A 19,008-nucleotide genomic window follows, 5' to 3' on the forward strand; every position below is an offset into this window, starting at 1 on the left:
AAAGACTTCTGTACCCAATATGCAGTTCTCTACCTTGATGTAAAAAGACTGGCCAACCTGTGGACAATAACTCATGCTGACGTATATTGTTGTCAAGGTTCCTCCCTCACTCTGAACTCTAGGGTACAGATGTGGGGACCTGCATGAAAAACCTCCTAAGCTTATCTTTACCAGCTTAGGTCAAAACTTCCCCAAGGTACAAAATATTCCACCCGTTGTCCTTGGACTGGCCGCTACCACCACCAAACTAATACTGGTTACTGGGAAGAGCTGTTTGGACGCATCCTTCCCCCCAAAATACTTCCCAAAACCCTGCACCTCACTTCCTGGACAAGGTTTGGTAAAAAGCCTCACCAATTTGCCTAGGTGACTACAGACCCAGACCCTTGGATCTTAAGAACAATGAACAATCCTCCCAACACTTGCACCCCTCCTTTCCTGGGAAATGTTGGATAAAAAGCCTCACCAATTTGCATAGGTGACCACAGACCCAAACCCTTGGATCTAAGAACAATGAAAAAGCATTCAGTTTCTTACAAGAAGACTTTTAATAAAAATAGAAGTAAATAGAAATGAAGAAATCCCCCCTGTAAAATCAGGATGGTAGATATCTTACAGAGTAATTAGCTTCAAAAACATAGAGAACCCCTCTAGGCAAAACCTTAAGTTACAAAAAAGATACACAGACAGAAATAGTTATTCTATTCAGCACAATTCTTTTCTCAGCCATTTAAAGAAATCATAATCTAACACATACCTAGCTAGATTACTTACTAAAAGTTCTAAGACTCCATTCCTGGTCTATCCCCGACAAAGACCAGCATATAGACAGACACACAGACCCTTTGTTTCTCTCCCTCCTCCCAGCTTTTGAAAGTATCTTGTCTCCTCATTGGTCATTTTGGTCAGGTGCCAGCGAGGTTACCTTTAGCTTCTTAACCCTTTACAGGTGAGAGGAGCTTTCCCCTGGCCAGGAAGGATTTCAAAGGGGTTTACCCTTCCCTTTATATTTATGACAATTGTATTCTGTCTAATTAATTTTAATGGGCATTTATCACAGAACCATCATAAAAATGTAGCCTTTCAACACGAGTGGTAGCTTGCTGAAATATCTCTGCCACTTCAGCAGTGTTCGTCCGAGTACCAGCACTGATGTATTTTTTCAGACATATCTGGGACTGAAACTTGGCAAAGTATAATGGGGTAAGATTAGAGACAAAGGTCATGCCAAATTAGCTCCAGTCACAGTACAAGCATTGTCTAATACAGAATTTCTCAACCTGTGGGTTGGGATCCAAAATTGGGTCGCCAGAATGTTTCAGAGGGTCGCATGGCAGCTCCTCTGGCTCCTGTCTTTTGGGGCTGGCTGGGCTCGCCTCCCTGCTTTAGGCACTGCAACCTCTGAGGTCTCAGCACCATGCAGGTTTGGCCCAGTTGTCATGATGACGGGAGTCCGGGTAGCCTAATTTGAGTGAGTGGCACTGCAGCGCCATGAGCCAGGTTACAACTCTGCTTGCACACGATTGGTCCAAAGCAGAGAGCCAAGCCCAGCCAGCCCTGCAGTACAGGAGCTGCTACTGTGGGGTGACTGCTGGGCATGTCCCAGCTCCCTCGGAGAGTAGGATCCAACCAAAACCACCACAGGGCAGGGCTGTAACCAGGGCAGGGTGAGCAGGGCAGCCACCCAGGGCGCAAAGCCACTGGGACAGCTCGTTGGGGTTGGTGATGCGTGGCAGGGCTTGGGGAGGGAGCGCCGCCTCTACCCCCTGACTTACCTCAGCTGGCCACTCAGGTGTCTGGGTTGGGGGGCACAACCAAAAAACGGGGGGGTGGAGGGGGGTGTGACAGTGCATGCCCCACCTCCCCATCGCCTCCAATAGGGGGTGCAAATATGCTTGCTTGCCCTAGGTGCTAAAATGTCTAGTTACCGTTCTGCCCCAGACTATTATTAGGTTGTGACAGGCCATAAACATTTACAAATGGATCATGAGCCCAAAAAGGTTGAGAACCACTGGAGAGCTGCGGGTCTGGACAGCTGAGTTCTATTCCCAGTTCTGCCTAAAATTTTCTGTTGGGCAATACTAATTCTTCTGTAGTGCTGTAGGTGGTATAATGAACTTTACAGATAATTAAAAAGCAAAAATACCAGATCCCTGCTTCAAGGAGCTTACATTTTAAGGTTGCAGTCCTGCAAGAACTGCGTAGGTGCAGAAGTTTGCCCTCAAATTTCTCCTTGCAGAATCAGGGCCCAAGTTAAATATAGTGGTACAAAGGATGACAAACAAAGGTTGTTCAGGAGGTGAATAGGGGAAAGAAGAGGTTGCAAGAGTGAGTGAGATGTTTTTATATGCATCCTGTTTAGTTATTCATGGTTTTTGTTTATCTTAATATGTTAATATAGTTCTAGTTTGAGGGAACAAAGTTGTTAATCAAGAAGGCAGAGGTGATGGAGCATAGGGGTGGTTAAGTCTTTGTGTCACTTTTCCAGTGAAGTGGGGATGATGATGCTTGCAGGAGCATTGTGAAGTTTAAGGAATTAATATTTGTGCTGTGCTTTTAGATCTGTTGATGGGTGCTGTATAACTGCACAGCATTAATTCAACACTACATATTTTAAATTTTCATTCAGAGGGTCCCTAGTCAGGAATAATTTACCATTGGCGCCTTAGTATTTTATGTCCCTGTGTTTTGTATATTGCACAGACGAGCATCAAGATAGTCTGAACATTCAGATAATAAAGGGAACTAAAATTCTACTTAAGCGAAGTAATTACTTTGTCAGGTTGTATTTTTGTTTGTTAGTATATGTCATATTCATTATTTCTTGGCAATGCTCTTTGACTTCCAAGGGAAGATGTAGGGAAATAAACATGTGGGTACATCCAAGGGTTTCGGTCTGAGGCCTATGCCTCTCCCCCATTTTTATCACAAAGGTTATGCGATGCTGCGTTTGATCTGTTTCAGCCTCAAATAATTGATATGACCAAGCAACTTGTCGGTATTTGGTATTATGGAGAAAACATTTGAGATGGGGGAGATATTTCACTGAGCTACTGGTCATGTGGGAAGCTTCATTCTTATAATTTTTCTGATTTAAAAAAAAAAAAGCTCACTGAAAGGAATGGGATGGATATATACCCTTCATTGGGAGTTATTGTAGACATAAGCCCATCAGAAGAAGATCAGATAATAGTTTAACTTCAATTCAGATGAGTGAAAACAGAGGTGTATCAAGCCTCTCATTTAAAAGTTACTTTATATTTACATGATATCAAATAAAAAAGCCCTGTGAACACTAAATATGGTATGATAGACAAGTACCATTTACTTGAGCCCTTAGTGCCCCGTTTTATACTCCAAAAGGGATTTCTTGGTAGCTGTGATACTGCAGACTGATGTACTCTGGGCTTCACAGCAGTGCAAAGAGGGGCTGACTAGCATTGCTTCAGGGAAACCTAAAAATGAAATGCTTCATTGTTTTCAGTGCTGAATGCCCTCTTAGCCTGGGACTGTCCATCACATTTAGAAGTCAAGTTTAACCTAGTTTTGTCTTTTAATTCTGAAAAAAATCCAGGATTCAGATGGTCGAAGACTTTGCTTCAATGTATTTTGAAAAATGAAACTTACAGCTTAATTTTTATTATTTTTTTTAATAACTAGTTATTCTTCTAATAAACCCACTGTGCTGGTGTAAAACTTTTTTTTTTTTATAAGACTTCCTGAGGGAACTCACAATAAAGCTATCAAATCTGGTATGAAATCATCAAAAGTCCTCCATATCCTTCAGATCTCTGCTAGCACCCTTCTTTCCTTGGTTCTTCTGCTCCCTCCACTACCACATAATCAGCATAAATTAGGCCCGGAATCACAATAATTTTGCTGTTTTGACTCCCCAGAGCTGAGATCAGAGGGTTGTTTTGTAAAGAAACAAAAACGGACAGAAATCAACTTATCCTGTACTAAACACTCTTCTTTCACTCTCTTCAACATTAAAAATAAAACAGTAAAGTGTTCCTGCTACATGAATAAACCCAAGCACAAATTAGCTTCCTGACTACAGCAAAGGAAAATATAGTTGTATTTTTTAAGGAACACATATTTTAAAGTAATGAGTTTTTGTTGCAGTATGATTATATATTTAACGGGAAACCAGGTTGCAGTCTTTATGACTAATGCTTATTACTACTGCTCCTTTAGTTTCCAGGAGTTCATTACTATAATGTTGTGTAAAATCTTGGAGTATGTAGCAGATCTCACTCTATTTTCTTTTTTGTTGATTGGTGCTCAATGCTCAGTAATTATTGAGCTGAAATTCATTAAATGCAAAAGCTTACATTAATGTAAAGTTAAAACTTTTATAACTTCACGTATACTTGCATTTTTTCTTCAAACTTCCCTGGTTCTTTGTCTCTAGAATGCCAAATCTGAGGTTTCTAAACTTTCTAGCTTTTGCCGCAAGATACACAGGTACAAATTCCGGTTGGGATACATGTTTTACAGTAGGAAAAAATAATTTCACATTTTCATAACTTAAAATTGGCATAATTGATTTTAGTCAAATGCCCCAAAATAATTCATCTTTGGGCTGAGACTAAGCATGGAATTTTTTAGGAGAATTTTTTCCCCAACTGGAAAATTCCTCCTAAAGACAGGAATAGAATGGAAGGCACTTCTTAACCTTAACCGTATTGTTTATTGGGAGATGCACTTCTAAATATAAAGAAAAACATAAGAAGACCTATCATATCACGGTTGTTCAGAATGCCAACTAACTTGTTTTGAAAGGTTTATGTACAGAAATAATAATGTAGAACTTGATTCTGCAAAGAGCTCTACAATTGGGTGCAGAAGTCCCTCGGCATAGATTTGCTTGCAGGGCTGGAGTCTTGGTGTTGGGCATTATTTTTTTACACAAATCACCAACTTTACTAGTTTAGGAACAATGCACATTTTTTCCTGATAACTGGATGCAGTTTGAGATTTCTTTTAAAATGCTAGAGCTGTTGCTGTCAACATGCCCATTGCCATCACATACTAACATGGTTTGATAGCTGACAAAACAAACATGCAAAGACTGACATCTGGGCCAGACACCTTTAATTATTATATGCTTTGATAAGCTTAACTTTTTTCCATAAACATGTGCATTTTATTGACATCTTTCATGTTACTGGAAATAAAGGCCTGTCCACTTTTCTTTATACCCTGCTATATTTAGTAGATAAAAGCTAACCCACAAAATTCACTTGGAATTTAAATTACTAGGCAGAAACTAAAATCTTGCCTAAAAGGTGACTGCAGGGGAGTTCAGTAAAATCCCATGCACTTGAGAAGTGTTGAATGTACCCAGTAGTGAGGATAAAGGGGCATTTTGAGCACACAAACAGCTTATTTTCCTTCATGCCGAAGGGCAAGGCTGTCATTTAGCCCTATTATGGGTCCTCAGCTGCTTCTCCATATAATGCCTCACTAAGGAGCAAATAGAATTGTGAACTCTGTACTTTGCAGATAAGGGAAACATGTATTTTCTGTTAAAATTTGTCATTTTAAACTTTGCAGTCTTTTAGTGATTCTGGAATGATTTTTTTTATTTTATTTTGTAGCTAGGTAGTAGAAGAAATATGCTACGCGTCTGACAGTGCAAACAAAAAAAAGATATGAGCCCTGGTTCGCTCTTCTGCCTCAGACCTTTTGTCTTTCTGGTGGCCTAAAGCATGTGGAACCAGCCCCCAGGGAATACCCAAGCAGAAAGGGGTTCTCTTTAGCTGGCATAGTGCTGCTGAAACGGTTCTATACCAGCTCAGCTCCCACCTTTGGTGTAGTGGGCATATCAGGAGCTGCAAAGGTGCCTTAAAGTCAGCTTTGCCTCCCCCTTTCACCGCTCCATTTCAGTGCCTAAACAGGGACAGTGGAACTAGGAGCCATGATCTCTGCCCTGACAAGTTTACCATCTCATTATAGTTACGACTCAGTGATGGAGGCAAGGGTATGTACGTATGTGTAACAAAATGGTTGGCAGGAAAACCAGGAGATGAAGTAGTAAGATTATGTGGATACTCAGCAAAAGCTTGTGCACAACTTGATGGAGCAAAAATTGGTGGGTATTTTTTTAAGTAATAAATATCATTGTTGACTCATTTATGTATTTCCTTTTACTTAACACCCATCCTCCCACACACACATACACGCATTTTTGCTCCAGCATGCTGTGTAGAAGACTGTGCTGCATATCCCCATCCCGCTATAACCCCATCCTTCCTTCCCTTGTCCTCTCCCTTCAGAGTTCTCCTTTAAAGACCTTAAATCACTCTTTGAAAAGTCTGTAGTTAATTTTTTCAGAAATACTTTTTCCTCTTCTCATCTGTACATACTAGTTTATAATGAACTTTGAAACTTAGTTTATTTAATGTTTAAAGTGCCAAATGCAATGCTGTTATTTTCCAGCTGCTCCTTGCTCTCACTCAGACAATTTTATAAACATTCTGTAGGTCTTGTTTCTGTAAACATTCCAGAATTGGTAACAATGTATGTGTAAGTTTTAAAAAGTCCAAATGCACTTGAACACATAATGCATGGAAAACCTTCCCAACCCCTTATCTACCAAGTACAGAGTTCTGGATTAATTTTAACCTAACAGAGTCATGTAGCTAAATTTAAGAATATTTGATACGAAAAAGCAAATTAAAAAAGAAACTTGAACTGAGAAAATCTATAAAAGTTTACTGCTTAAGATGCATGTTTGTTCTACTCAAATGACAACTGAATTTGGCAAAAAAATTGTTAGTTTATTGATTGAAAGAAAAATCTTAGAGGAAGGTTACAAAATATGCTGCATTATTTATTCAGTGAAATACATGGGTTAGTATGTGTACAATTTAAAGTATTAAAATACAACACATTTTTCATGATTTGGTTTAAATCAATAAGAGCTAGGAAATTCAAAAATTGAGATATTACTCTTGTTTTTCATGCACATATGTATTTTAAGGGTTGAAGATCAAATCTTGAACTCATGGAAATCACAAGTAAACTCCCATTGACTTCAATGGGATCTGGATTTAGCTCTGAATTTCCTATTTTTATTTTATTTTAGACCAAATGCTGAGTATTATTTCAACATAACTGTGGGCCTAAGGTAAGTGTTTATACAACACTTGGAAATTTTCAGCATTTGATAGTAGTAGGAGCTCAGAATAAAAACAACCTAAAGGCCTGATCCTGTCCCTATTTAGGTAAATGAAAATTTTGCTATAGGCTTCAGTGGGATCAAGAACAGTAGACCTTTAATGCTGTACTTTATATTCAACAGAGTTCCACCATTACACAGATGTTTATCTATCTCTCAAAACACAATAGTGAATGCTACTAAAATAGGTATTGTTCTGCCCGAGGAAAAGGTTAAGAGTAGAAAAAAGGAATCATTTACTAACATAACTGCTTTCCTATTCAACATAAATTCATTTCCCCTCTGCCAATATATTTTGTTACCATGTCCATTTTCTGTCTACCTACCTATGTCACTTGCACACTTGATTTTAAATGCTCTTGTGAAGGTATTGCTCTATTACTTTCAATTCAATAAGTACTAAGTTACACCTCATCAGCCCTCCTGGTCACGCCTCACAACAGTCACAGCCCCGTTAGCAGAACAACTGATCTTTAAAGCAAAATGTTCATTCTCATACGCAACATTAGTGATGTCAGGAGTTGACTGCAAGCCTATCAATGAATGATGGTACAATCACTGAATTACTCCATGAGACAGCGATGGAGGATTTGATGGCTTTCAGATACTAATCTCATCCTTTTACATAGCTGTTGGCCATTTATGTTAGCCTGTCCCATTAAATATATTAGATATGAGAAATTTGCCACTAAAACAGCTGGTACAAAATAAATGTGTCTCTGGACAGGAAGAGGAACTGATTTCAGAAGCCATGGGAAACTAATCAAACTGGCCTAAACTAGTTTTTTCTCCTTTCAAAAGCAAGTAAAATTACGAATGTTTACAGGTCATGGAGTAGGTACTTTTTTCTGCATTCATGTCTTATCAAATATGTATTGTACTTTTGTTTTTAAACCAACTAAAAGCAGGATTGGAATGATGTAAAGATCAGTTAGGATTTTATCAGAGTTGTGTGTTTTGAGACTATTGCAAGTAACAAGAGAATTTCGGAAATATGGCATGGGACATGGTTTTTATTCTAGTGTCAGTCTTAGGGCCTAGTCTACATTTAAAATGTAAGTTAACATAGCTATGGTGCTCAGGGTTGTGAAAAACCCACCCCTCAGAGCACCATGACTATGTCAACCTAACCTCCACTGTAGACACTGCTAGGTTGACTGACGAATACTTCCATTGACTTAGCTACCATCAGTTAGAGAGGCAATGTTCCTACAACAATGGAAAAGCTCCTTCTGTCACTGTAGGCCGTCTCTATGTTAAGAGGTTATACTGCCATAACGAGGGTCTGTAGTTTTGCTGCAATAGTCCCCATAGCATAGACGTGGCCTTAATATTCAGCACTGATATCAGTAACTCTACTCATTGATCATGTAGTGTAATCAAAAGCATAATACAATTTTGGGTAACCAAACACCCTGTCTAGTGATGATACTTCTCCTGCTCTGAATTCATTTTTATCATTATGAAATAAATTTACTATGTCCTCATATGCTTTGGTGAATATCAGTGCAGACTGATGGATTAATTACTTTGCCTCCTTAAGCTGCATAGTCTAAGATTTAGCTCCTATAAGGTTCATCTAAAGAATCAATGAAAATATTAATGCTGCAAGTACTTGCAACAAAATTCTGGTTACAGATTTTATCAGTTTCAATTTTGGTTGTAAATTTTGTTGGTTCTTTCACTTTCCTTGTATTTATAGATTCTGAGGAGCAAATTTTGAATGAAAACTGTACAAATTGATTACTTATTTTCAGCTAAAATTATGTTTTAATTCAGTTTAAATTATGTTTTAAAAATGGATTTTAAAGAGTTTCCACTCTGGTGTATGGTGTGGAAATACTGGTACTTACTAATAAACTGCTTTTCAGTGGTTAGAGTAGTTAGCACTGTAAAGTCAGATTCTAAATATACAGTATGCTAAATTAAATTAAAACATCTTTTCTTTGTGCATCATTCTACAGCTCTACAAATGCTAAAAAAGACTCCATGCAAATGATTAAGTTTTCACACAAAACCATTTACTCTAAAAGTCAATTAATTTGACAAAATATTAAAATTTTATACCAAAATATTGAAATCTGGGATATGTCAGCTTTCTTAACAAAACATTTTGTTTGATACTTCCAATTTAATTTTTTTTTGTATGTCTGATACACTTGGTTTAGAATTCAAGGAAAATTCTCAAGTTCTTTATTATTATGGACTAGATTTTACTAAAGCAAAAAACCCTGGCTTTCACACTCGTGTCCCTTTTAAGTTGCAAAAATGGATTTTAAAGAGTTTCCACTCTGGTGTATGGTGTGGAAATACTGGTACTTACTAATAAACTGCTTTTCAGTGGTTAGAGTAGTTAGCACTGTAAAGTCAGATTCTAAATATACAGTATGCTAGAACAGGTTTTAGTACCTTCCGTTCCCCTGCATTTGCTTTGTTTTGATACATACATAAGGTAGTAGGCTTATGTAGATTTCTTTGATTATTTGAATGGCTAAGAAGCACCAGAATATTAAGCTAAAAGCAGCGTGGGCTTACAGAGAATACTGGCCATACAAATGTGTGAATTCTCTATCATGCACTCACTTTTTTTTTCATGATATACTTAAGAGAAATCCTGGCTTCTGATCAATTGAAAACAGCCATGTGGTGAATCTTTAAGTTTGATCAATATTGGTCAGAGGTCAGTAATACTGAGCTCTAGGATGACATTAACCAATCTTAATGTATATGCAGATTGATGCAGGCTGCTGTCTCTTGTAGGCAGTGCTCCAAAGAACTACATGGGGGTTGGGAGACTCTCTCTTCTCTTTAACGTGTGAGTTGGATTAAAGGTGCACCCTCAGTCAGTCAAACAATGATTATTACTGCAACATTGGCTGTAATAGTCGCTCTGTCTCTTTATAGTACCATCACATCAGGTGTTGGACTAGTCAATTTTCTGTGAGTAGATGGAGTGTACAAGTCGCTTCCACTTTCCTGGCCTGCCCCACTCACTTTTCTGTATTCCCAAGATGAGAAACTTTATAAAGCGCAATTCTATGCACTGGGTTGCAGATTCCTCCTGCATTGCCTCTCTGCAACTTGCCTCACCCATCCAGTGGGTTTGTTTTTTTAATTGTATTTTGGGACTAATAAGGCAATGGGCAGAATGTATAATTATTCTTAATTATAATTATGCATGTGATTTTTTTTTCAAAATACCAGCTATGGTAATTTGAGCTAATTTAATTGGTATCAAGGTATGTACTTTTTAAAATTGATGAAACAGATGAATTTAGTGTATCAAAATATTTTTCTTATTTTAAAAAACATGAGCCTTCTTGGCAACCAGTCAAGACTCTTCATCCATATTGAGAGCTGGATGTAGCAAATCTCTCTTAACAGAATGATGAGAAATTCTGAATGCCAGCTTGGTTATTTCTTAATATAGATTTCAGAACCATTTCTTAATCTAGTTTTCCATAGCATAATCTGAGATTTGTGGGTCCTGAATCAGTGTGTGACAAGACAATCTCTTCTAGGTGGGATCTTTATATTAAACTCCTGCCTCCCAATACTGTGTACACCCATTTCAAATTAAGCACTGTAGTTAAGCATTTCAAGTTAGCACCTAACGAGAGAACTTGCTAGTGCCCTCTAACTCCTTAAACTCTGTTTCATGAAGTCAGCTCTAAGGAGGACTTTATGCATGTTTTAGAATGTGGATTTGAGAAGGTAATACAAAACCAAGCTATGGTTATTTCATCATTTTAATAAGAGCATAAACTGTGATTGTCAACATCGTCCTCAACATTGGGGAGACTACTACTAGTAGTAAAGACTTAGGTGGACCCATTCACAATGCACCTTATCGCATACATTTTTAGTATGAAAAATTATGGAAATACTTGTCTGTCATGACTTCAATCCCTTGTTTGTTTTGGCTTGCTGATTTGTACAGTCTTTTAAAATAAAATTACCCTTTTATTCTCTTATAATAATGACTCCTTAGTAAAGTGATAGAAGCAAGTTAGAGTAAAAAGAGGTTTCTAGAGAACACAGTTTCATGCTTTAATATTACTACTTTCTGCTGCCAACGCTAATTAAGAATAGAGGAGGTTGTGGTTTATTACATGTACTCTTAATGGGGTACTCACTCCCTGCAGGTGGCACCTCCTTCTGGATGTTCTGGGGATTAGCTGTCTTCGAGGTCCAAGACCTCCCCTAGTGTCTCTCACCCCTGTTGTTCTTTCTCACTCCAGGAGCTGCAGCTTTCTTCCCTTGTGGGGAATAGAGTCTCAACTTGACCCACTGTCCAGGCAATGCCACTGTGTCAGTGGCTGGTAGGGGAACCTGGGCCCTCCCACTACTCCAAGTTCTAGCCCAGGGACCCTACAACATGCAGCCAAGATCTGTTCAGTCTTCAACCTTGTTGCTCTGTTCCTGAGCTGCTTTCTACTCACCTCCTAAAGGCTTCCTTCTGTATCCCCCTCTCTTCTGCATACACCCTTCCCTCAGAGTCAGAGTCCTACTCTTTCCATGGATTCCTTCTTTCCCTCTCTAATGCACCAAGGGTGGCTGCAGAAATCCTCACTGTAACCGTTTCTGTTGCCAGTATCCTGGCTTTATACTAGCTCAGTCCACGCCCGCTCAGATGAACTTCATCCTGGATCAGGGGTTGCTTCTTCAGCCTAATCCCCTCATGTGTGGCCTATCACACTAACTGGACTTTTCTCAGCTTCCTTAACCATTTCAGGGCTGTTGTGCAGTGAACACCCCATCACTGTGCTGTACTTGACACATAACTTACATTTTCAAAGAGCTTTACAAACACTCTTATTGCAAAACGGAGAGTTACAATAGGCAAGTGCCATCCCAGTTTTACAGATGGGTAACAAGTGAGAGAGAGATCAGTGTTTGAACCAGGATTAGAATTCAGGAATTGCTAGATTCTAGCTCAGTTTTCAGTCCCCCTATACTATTCAGCCTCTGCAGGCTTTTTGATCTTGCACGTATTTAGCAACTCCTGCCATTTCCCTGTGTGAATTCCAGACACCACCAATCATTTCATATAACTCTTTGGAAAAATGCTTCTTTCGATGTCTTGGTCTATGTTGTTATTTGGGAACCTTCTGAATGTTCTGAAACATTAATATGAATTTTGCACATGTGCTTATTTTGAGGCCCCATTTCCTAAGTCTTAACATATATGACCTGGCAAACTTAAATGTTTCCATGTGGCACTGAAAATTTTGGATTCAAAATAGCTTATAGATCACAATGACCATCATAAATACTACAGAACTTCAGTTCTACAAATAGACCTGAACAGAGTAAACGTTACTTTGCACATGATCTACTATTGGTTCCTGAATGTAACTATGTATTATTGTTATCCTATTAAAGGTATAACCAAGTAAAAGTGTGCATTTTTGTATGTTCCTTTTCAAGTGATGGTATTCATTTCTGATTTCTATTTTGGTATGTATCTTGAAACAACTTCTCTGGTTTGTCATATTTATAAAATTGGTCAACTCTAAAGTAGAAATGGTGCCCCCAATCTGATCCCGCATGTCAGGAAGTAAGAAATACCCTCTGCTCTTACATTTATCAGTTAGCTCTTAATAATTCTGAACAAATGCCCTGATTTCTTGAGTTTCTGAATCATGTTTGAAACTTCAGTGGTTGCGGGAGGAGGGCAGGGCACACTGACTTTTACTTGCTTTGGGCATGGGATACCCTGAAAAAGAATGATGTTTATGCTCTGCTGTTAACAAAACTTGAAATATTACATCAGAGGACAAAAATGTAACTTTTGAGCGGCTAACTATGTTTAGGCAATGTGTGAGCTGCTGGAGTAGATACACTGGTAATGTCAGAGTACACTGAACAGGATTTCACACAGATTGTAACTTTGTACCTTGAAAATGTTTACTAACCCTGTAGAGATTATAATTGCAAATACTTTAACCAAAGAGATTGAAAAAATTATTACAGGAAGAAAATATTTGTTGTATCTGTTAGTTAAAACAAAAATATTTTCTTTTCATAGTGTATGGTTTGATTTCAGATCTGGACACAAGATTTTAAACTGGTATTAATATTTTGCTCTGTACTTGGTACAATAGTTCATCAAGCGGCCACACAGGTTAATAGGTAACAGCAGCCCTTTATTTGTAGTACAACTTTATATGTGCTGAACAAGTTTGGGAGTGCCATAAAATGTTTGAGCAGAAATAGAGTTACATTAAGAAAGGAAATACGTTATTTATATTATAATGTAAATGCTGGCTTTTCTCTATGCAAATGCAACTTGGAACATGCAAGATTGACAGTAACTCTGTGTGTGTGTGTATGTCTGTCTGGGTAAAGCATGTCTTGGCTTATCATCAGGGTAACAGAATGAAAAATTAACCCTTTTAGGAAGTGGTAGGACTAGAAGCTCAACTCTGTGGTGAGAAGTTATTGTGAGGGCATAGCAGCATCATATAAAGGTAGTACTTGCATTAACATCACTTATGCCCCTGTGAAGTTGGGTAGGTTTGTAGGAATGGGGTTTTTTGGTCCCGACAGAAGCCTCGGTGCATATCAGCAAGCTTACCACAGTTAGTTGAGGCACAGGCTCTATCCTTACTGGGGCCAGCAACCATCCCTCACGTAGAAGAGGGTATATCAGGCCTAGGGTATGTCTACACAGCCCACAGCAATGAGCCTCCGCAGCATGGTTTAATAGATTTAGGCTAGCAGGGGCAAGCTGCAACTTCAAAGCGCTGTCTGCACAGCTATTTTAGAGGGCTAGTATGAGCTCCGTTAACCCAAGTGCAGATCTGGTCGCCCCATCTCAAAAACGATATGTTGGAATTGGAAAAGGTTCAGAAAAGGGCAACAAAAATGATTAGGGGTATGGAATGGCTGCCGTATGAGGAGAGAGTAATAAGACAACTAAGGGGGGATATGACTGAGGTCTATAAAATCATGACTGGCATGGAGAAAGTAAATAAGGAAGTGTTATTTACTTCCCCTCATAACACGAGAACTAGGGGTCACCAAATGAAATTAATAGGTAGGAAATTAATAGGTTTAAAACAAACAAAAGGAAGTATTTCTTCATACAACGCACAGTGGAACTCTTTGCCAGAGGATGTTGTGAAAGCCAAGACTATAACAGGGTTCAAAAAAGAACTAGATATATTCATGGAGGATAGGTCCATCAATGGCTATTAGCCAGGATGGGCAGGGATGGTGTCCCTAGCCTCTGTTTGCCAGAAGCTGGGAATGGGCAATAGGGGATGAATCACTTGATGATTACCTGTTCTGTTCATTCTTGCTGGGACACCTGGCATTTGCCACTGTCAGAAGGCAGGATACTGGGCTGGATGGACCTTGAGTCTGACCCAGTATGGCTGTTATTATGTTAAGTCTGTCGATGGGGGATGGATGGTCGCTGCTGTGAGCTGTGTAGACATATTTATAATGCTCCAGCATCTGTAAAACAATGCACTTCTTGCTGACAGGGGATTTGCTGATTCCTGGCTGTTTCTGAGTGTTTCACCTCGAGGAGAGCAGTTAGGTTTGGGTCTGTGTGGTGGTCAGGATTTTAGTTGACAATGTGTTTGGGGTTACATGTCCTAATTGGATTTACTGTCATCTGACAACCAGCCAGTTGGATTGGCCAGTGACCAGGCCTCTGGCTGTGCTGCCCAGCTTTGCTGGGTGGAATGTAAAAGTAGCCTTGCCAGGAGCAACAGGCCTCTTTCCTGCTCCCTGCTCCTTAGGTTTAAAGGGATCCAGTTTTGTTTCCTCCCTTTCCATGTATTGAGCAATATTGTACTTTTCTGTAATTTATTGAATTCCTGCTGGTTATGATGGGCACGTTGTAAGAAAGTACTGTTATTTGTCTCTCAGCAGTAAGGGCGCTTGGGCTGTAAAGGCCACCTGCTTTTGTGGTTAGGAAAAAATGTGTTGGGATTTCTACCCTAACTCTGTTTTCCATATGTTTTTCCTAGGAAATGGCTTTTTGCTAACTTTGGGCCTCAAGAGATACTGCATATTAAGATATTCATGGAGCACCTTGGGTATTCATTTTTTATGCACAGGTGATTAGTTCTTTTCAATAAAGTGTGGTTCAGAGGAGTCGCTATCTCTTTGGCATCATTGGCTCCTGTGACCTTTTAAGCCCCCTCAGAGTGTGGGCTCTAAATCTACTAGTTTCTGCAGAGAAGCACATGCCACATGCATATGGGTTTTGTGCCTGCATGAAGGACCAATGTGCCAGATTAAAGTGAAAAACTGTAGGTTGTCCTGTAGCATGATGGAGGCCAAGACAGCTTCAAAATTCCTGCAATGATACAGGTTGCCTCTGCACTTGGGTTTGGGTCAAATTTAGTAAGAACTTCCTGTTTGGTTTGGCTTTTTAATAAGATCTGCAGCCAGACTGATCTCATAAAATGTGTCTCATTATTTTCTGATTTGAATTCAGTGGATAAGGATTATTTGAATGAGGAGAAACAAAAACAAACTATTGACTTGATTTAATTATATTAAGTCCTGGTACAGGACTACAATGAAGCACTTCCAAAATGTAAACTTAAATATTGTATACTAAACAAACTATAAAATTGCTTAGAGTGGAGTGCAAAATAGCTTTTACTTGGCTTAGAAAGCTAATTAGTGGGAGCCTTAGCTCTTGAAAAGTCCTAAAAGTTTACATTAGTTTTTAAGAGCTGAAAAAAGTTACATTAATGATTAATATGAGCAAGCGAAATCATTCAGATTTTGAAAGCTATCAGGAACATAGTTCCAAGGTCACTAATTTGCCAAAATACTGTGGACATGTTTGAAAAAGCTATGTTAAATAATTATTTATGTAAGTTTGATAGTGACACCATAGAAACCTCATAGGAATTATGTATTGCCACAGTACAGTTGAGATTTTACACACACAAGTATGGAAATTAAAATTTGATTCAGATACCAGTTTTAAAAATCTGCTTTCTTGCACCTACATAATATTTTTGTTACTTTATAATATAACTTTATTTTAATGTGTATGTGCAATTTAGAAGAGTTCTCTTGTTCAGTTCTCTTGTTCAGTTAATAATTTTGAATATTCTGACTTTGCGTATGTAAAGCCTTCACCATTACTTTATATTAATGTAGTTCTACATTTAATTTCCTGGTATCACACACTGTAATAAATGAAATAATTGTATTTACTGAATCATGGAATCACTAAAATAATGCGAGTTTGTTTAACAAATAACTAGTATACCTAGATGGACTCTTCACATCTCTATTTCAGGACAGGACTTAAGCACATGTTTAAGTCCTGTTGACTTTAATGTGCTTTAAGCATGTGCTTTAAATGCTTTTCTGAATAAGAATGTTTTCTGAATTGGGACTGTAAATTGTTATGGAACTCCGGTTTAGTGAGCTAGTGCAGAATGCTGTTTTCACTTATAACATCATTTATCTTTGAATCAATCTTCATGAACTTAGCAAAGCCTGCTTTCCTAACTGATGGCTGAGGGCATGGCATGTTTGATCTTAGAAAAATTAAACAGTGTACAATTATCAGATTGCACACAGTAATTGAAAAATATCTTAATACTGTAAAATATCTTCCCATGTACCCACTATGATAACTTACCTATGCTACAGTCACATACCCTAACATCAAATCCCTTTAAGGTGTCTCACATTGGGAACCCAATCGTGGACTAGCTTTTCCTGTCAAAGAGCTGAGTGATTCCTTTTCATACATGATTTTTATCATGATCAGTGTTACAAACTATTGAGTATTACACACAAACTATGTTAAAAGAATATTATTTAGGTTGCAAAATGAAGCACTCAAAAATGGGGAAATGTCAGACCTACAGTAGTCTATGCAACCTTAATTCTCCAAGTTTGTGCATCCTGTGCATAGGGATCCTGTGGAAATAATGGTATGATATCCTGTAGTTAAAGACTATGTATCATAATGCATATGCACAAGAGAGTTGATTAAAACTGCAAAGACAAGTGTATAATGGGCATATCCCAACTTTTGAGTGCTTGAATTTGCAACCTAATCATGCTATTTTAGTATTTTTGGAGTATAATTTCCTAGGTTGTTATTTAAATGAAAAAATGTATTTTATTTCATTGAATGATGAATGATAATGACATAAATTAAAAAAATAAATTAAATAAAAAAACATTATGTGCAACTGTAACAACCCCCCTTACCCACAATCATGAATCAGCAGTAGGGTTTGAACCTTGAGCCTTCAGCATTGCAGCACAAACTGTTATCACTTGAGCAACAAGACTAACAATATTATCTGGCAACAAAAGACTGCTAATTTCCCTGAGGGGGGGCGGAGGGAAATAGGTTGCAGTTCCGGGGGTGATCAGGAGGAAGCCTTGCTCTCTCTCTACCTGCCCCAGCCCCAGCGTTGTGGGGAGCTCCTTCTCCTGTATAAGCCCCAGATGGGGGATTGACCGCTGGTGCCATAGAATCCTAGAATATCAGGGTTGGAAGGGACCTCAGGAGGTCATTTAGTCCAACCCCCTGCTCAAAGCAGGACCAATCCCCAACTAAATAATCCCAGCCAGGGCTTTGTCAAGCCTGACCTTAAAAATATCTAAGGAAGGAGATTCTACCACCTCCCTAGGTAACGCATTCCAGTGTTTCACCACCCTCCTAGTGAAAAAGTTTTTACTAATATCCAATCTAAACCTCCCCCACTGCAACTTGAGACCATTACTCCTTGTTCTGTCATCAGCTACCACTGAGAACAGTCTAGATCCATCCTCTTTGGAACCCCCTTTCAGGTAGTTGAAAGCAGGAATCAAATCCCCCCTCATTCTTCTCTTCCGCAGACTAAACAATCCCAGTTCCCTCAGCCTCTCCTCATAAGTCATGTGTTCCAGTCCCCTAATCATTTTTGTTGCCCTCCGCTGGACTCTTTCCACTTTTTCCACATCCTTCTTGTAGTGCGGGGTCCAAAACTGAACACACTACTCCAGATGAGGCCTCACCAATGTCGAATAGAGGGGAACGATCACGTCTCTCCATCTGCTGGCAGTGCCCCTACATATACATCCCAAAATGCCATTGGCCTTCTTGGCAACAAGGGCACACTGTTGACTCATATCCAGCTTCTCGTCCACTGTAACCCCGAGGTCCTTTTCTGCAGAACTGCTGCCTAGCCATTCGGTCCCTAGTCTGTAGCGGTGCATGGGATTCTTCCATCCTAAGTGCAGGACTCTGCACTTGTCCTTGTTGAACCTCATCAGATTTCTTTTGGTCCAATCCTCTAATTTGTCTAGGTCCCTCTGTATCCTATCCCTACCCTCCAGCGTATCTACCGCTCCTCCCAGTTTAGTGTCATCTGCAAACTTGCTGAGGGTGCAGTCCACGCCATCCTCCAGATCATTTATGAAGATATTGAACAAAACCGTCCCGAGGACCGACCCTTGGGGCACTCCACTTGATACTGGCTGCCGACTAGACAGGGAGCCATTGGTTGCTACACGTTGAGCCCGACAATCTAGCCAGCTTTCTATCCACCTTATAGTCCATTCATCCAACCCATACTACTTTATCTTGCTGGCAAGAATACTGTGGGAGACCGTGTCAAAAGCTTTGCTAAAGTCAAGGAACAACACGGCTACCACTTTCCCCTCATCCACAGAGCCAGTTATCTCATCATAGAAGGCAATTAGATTAGTCAGGCATGACTTGCCTTTGGTGAATCCATGCTGACTGTTCCTGATCACTTTCCTCTGCTCTAAGTGCTTCAGAATTGATTCCTTGAGGACCTGCTCCATGATTTTTCCAGGGACTGAGGTGAGAC

General features: G+C 39.2%; 1 protein-coding gene across 7 annotated transcripts in view; it reads left to right on the plus strand.

Moving 5' to 3' along the window:
- Window positions 1-19,008, plus strand: part of NCOA2 (nuclear receptor coactivator 2) — a 256,975-nt gene that overhangs the window by 40,157 nt on the left and 197,810 nt on the right. The window contains exon 3 of one of the 7 annotated variants that reach the window (XM_075125137.1): window positions 7,094-7,135. The exons of 5 other annotated variants lie outside the window; for them this stretch is intronic. The gene's annotated coding sequence lies outside the window, so the exon portion shown is untranslated. Of the gene's footprint in view, window positions 1-7,093; window positions 7,136-15,171; window positions 15,262-19,008 lie in introns of all 7 variants that reach the window. One more of the 7 variants, XM_048840914.2, reaches the window with a different exon arrangement.

Source organism: Caretta caretta, chromosome 2, assembly GCF_965140235.1.
Source record: "Caretta caretta isolate rCarCar2 chromosome 2, rCarCar1.hap1, whole genome shotgun sequence".
Classification (NCBI taxonomy): domain Eukaryota; kingdom Metazoa; phylum Chordata; order Testudines; family Cheloniidae; genus Caretta; species Caretta caretta.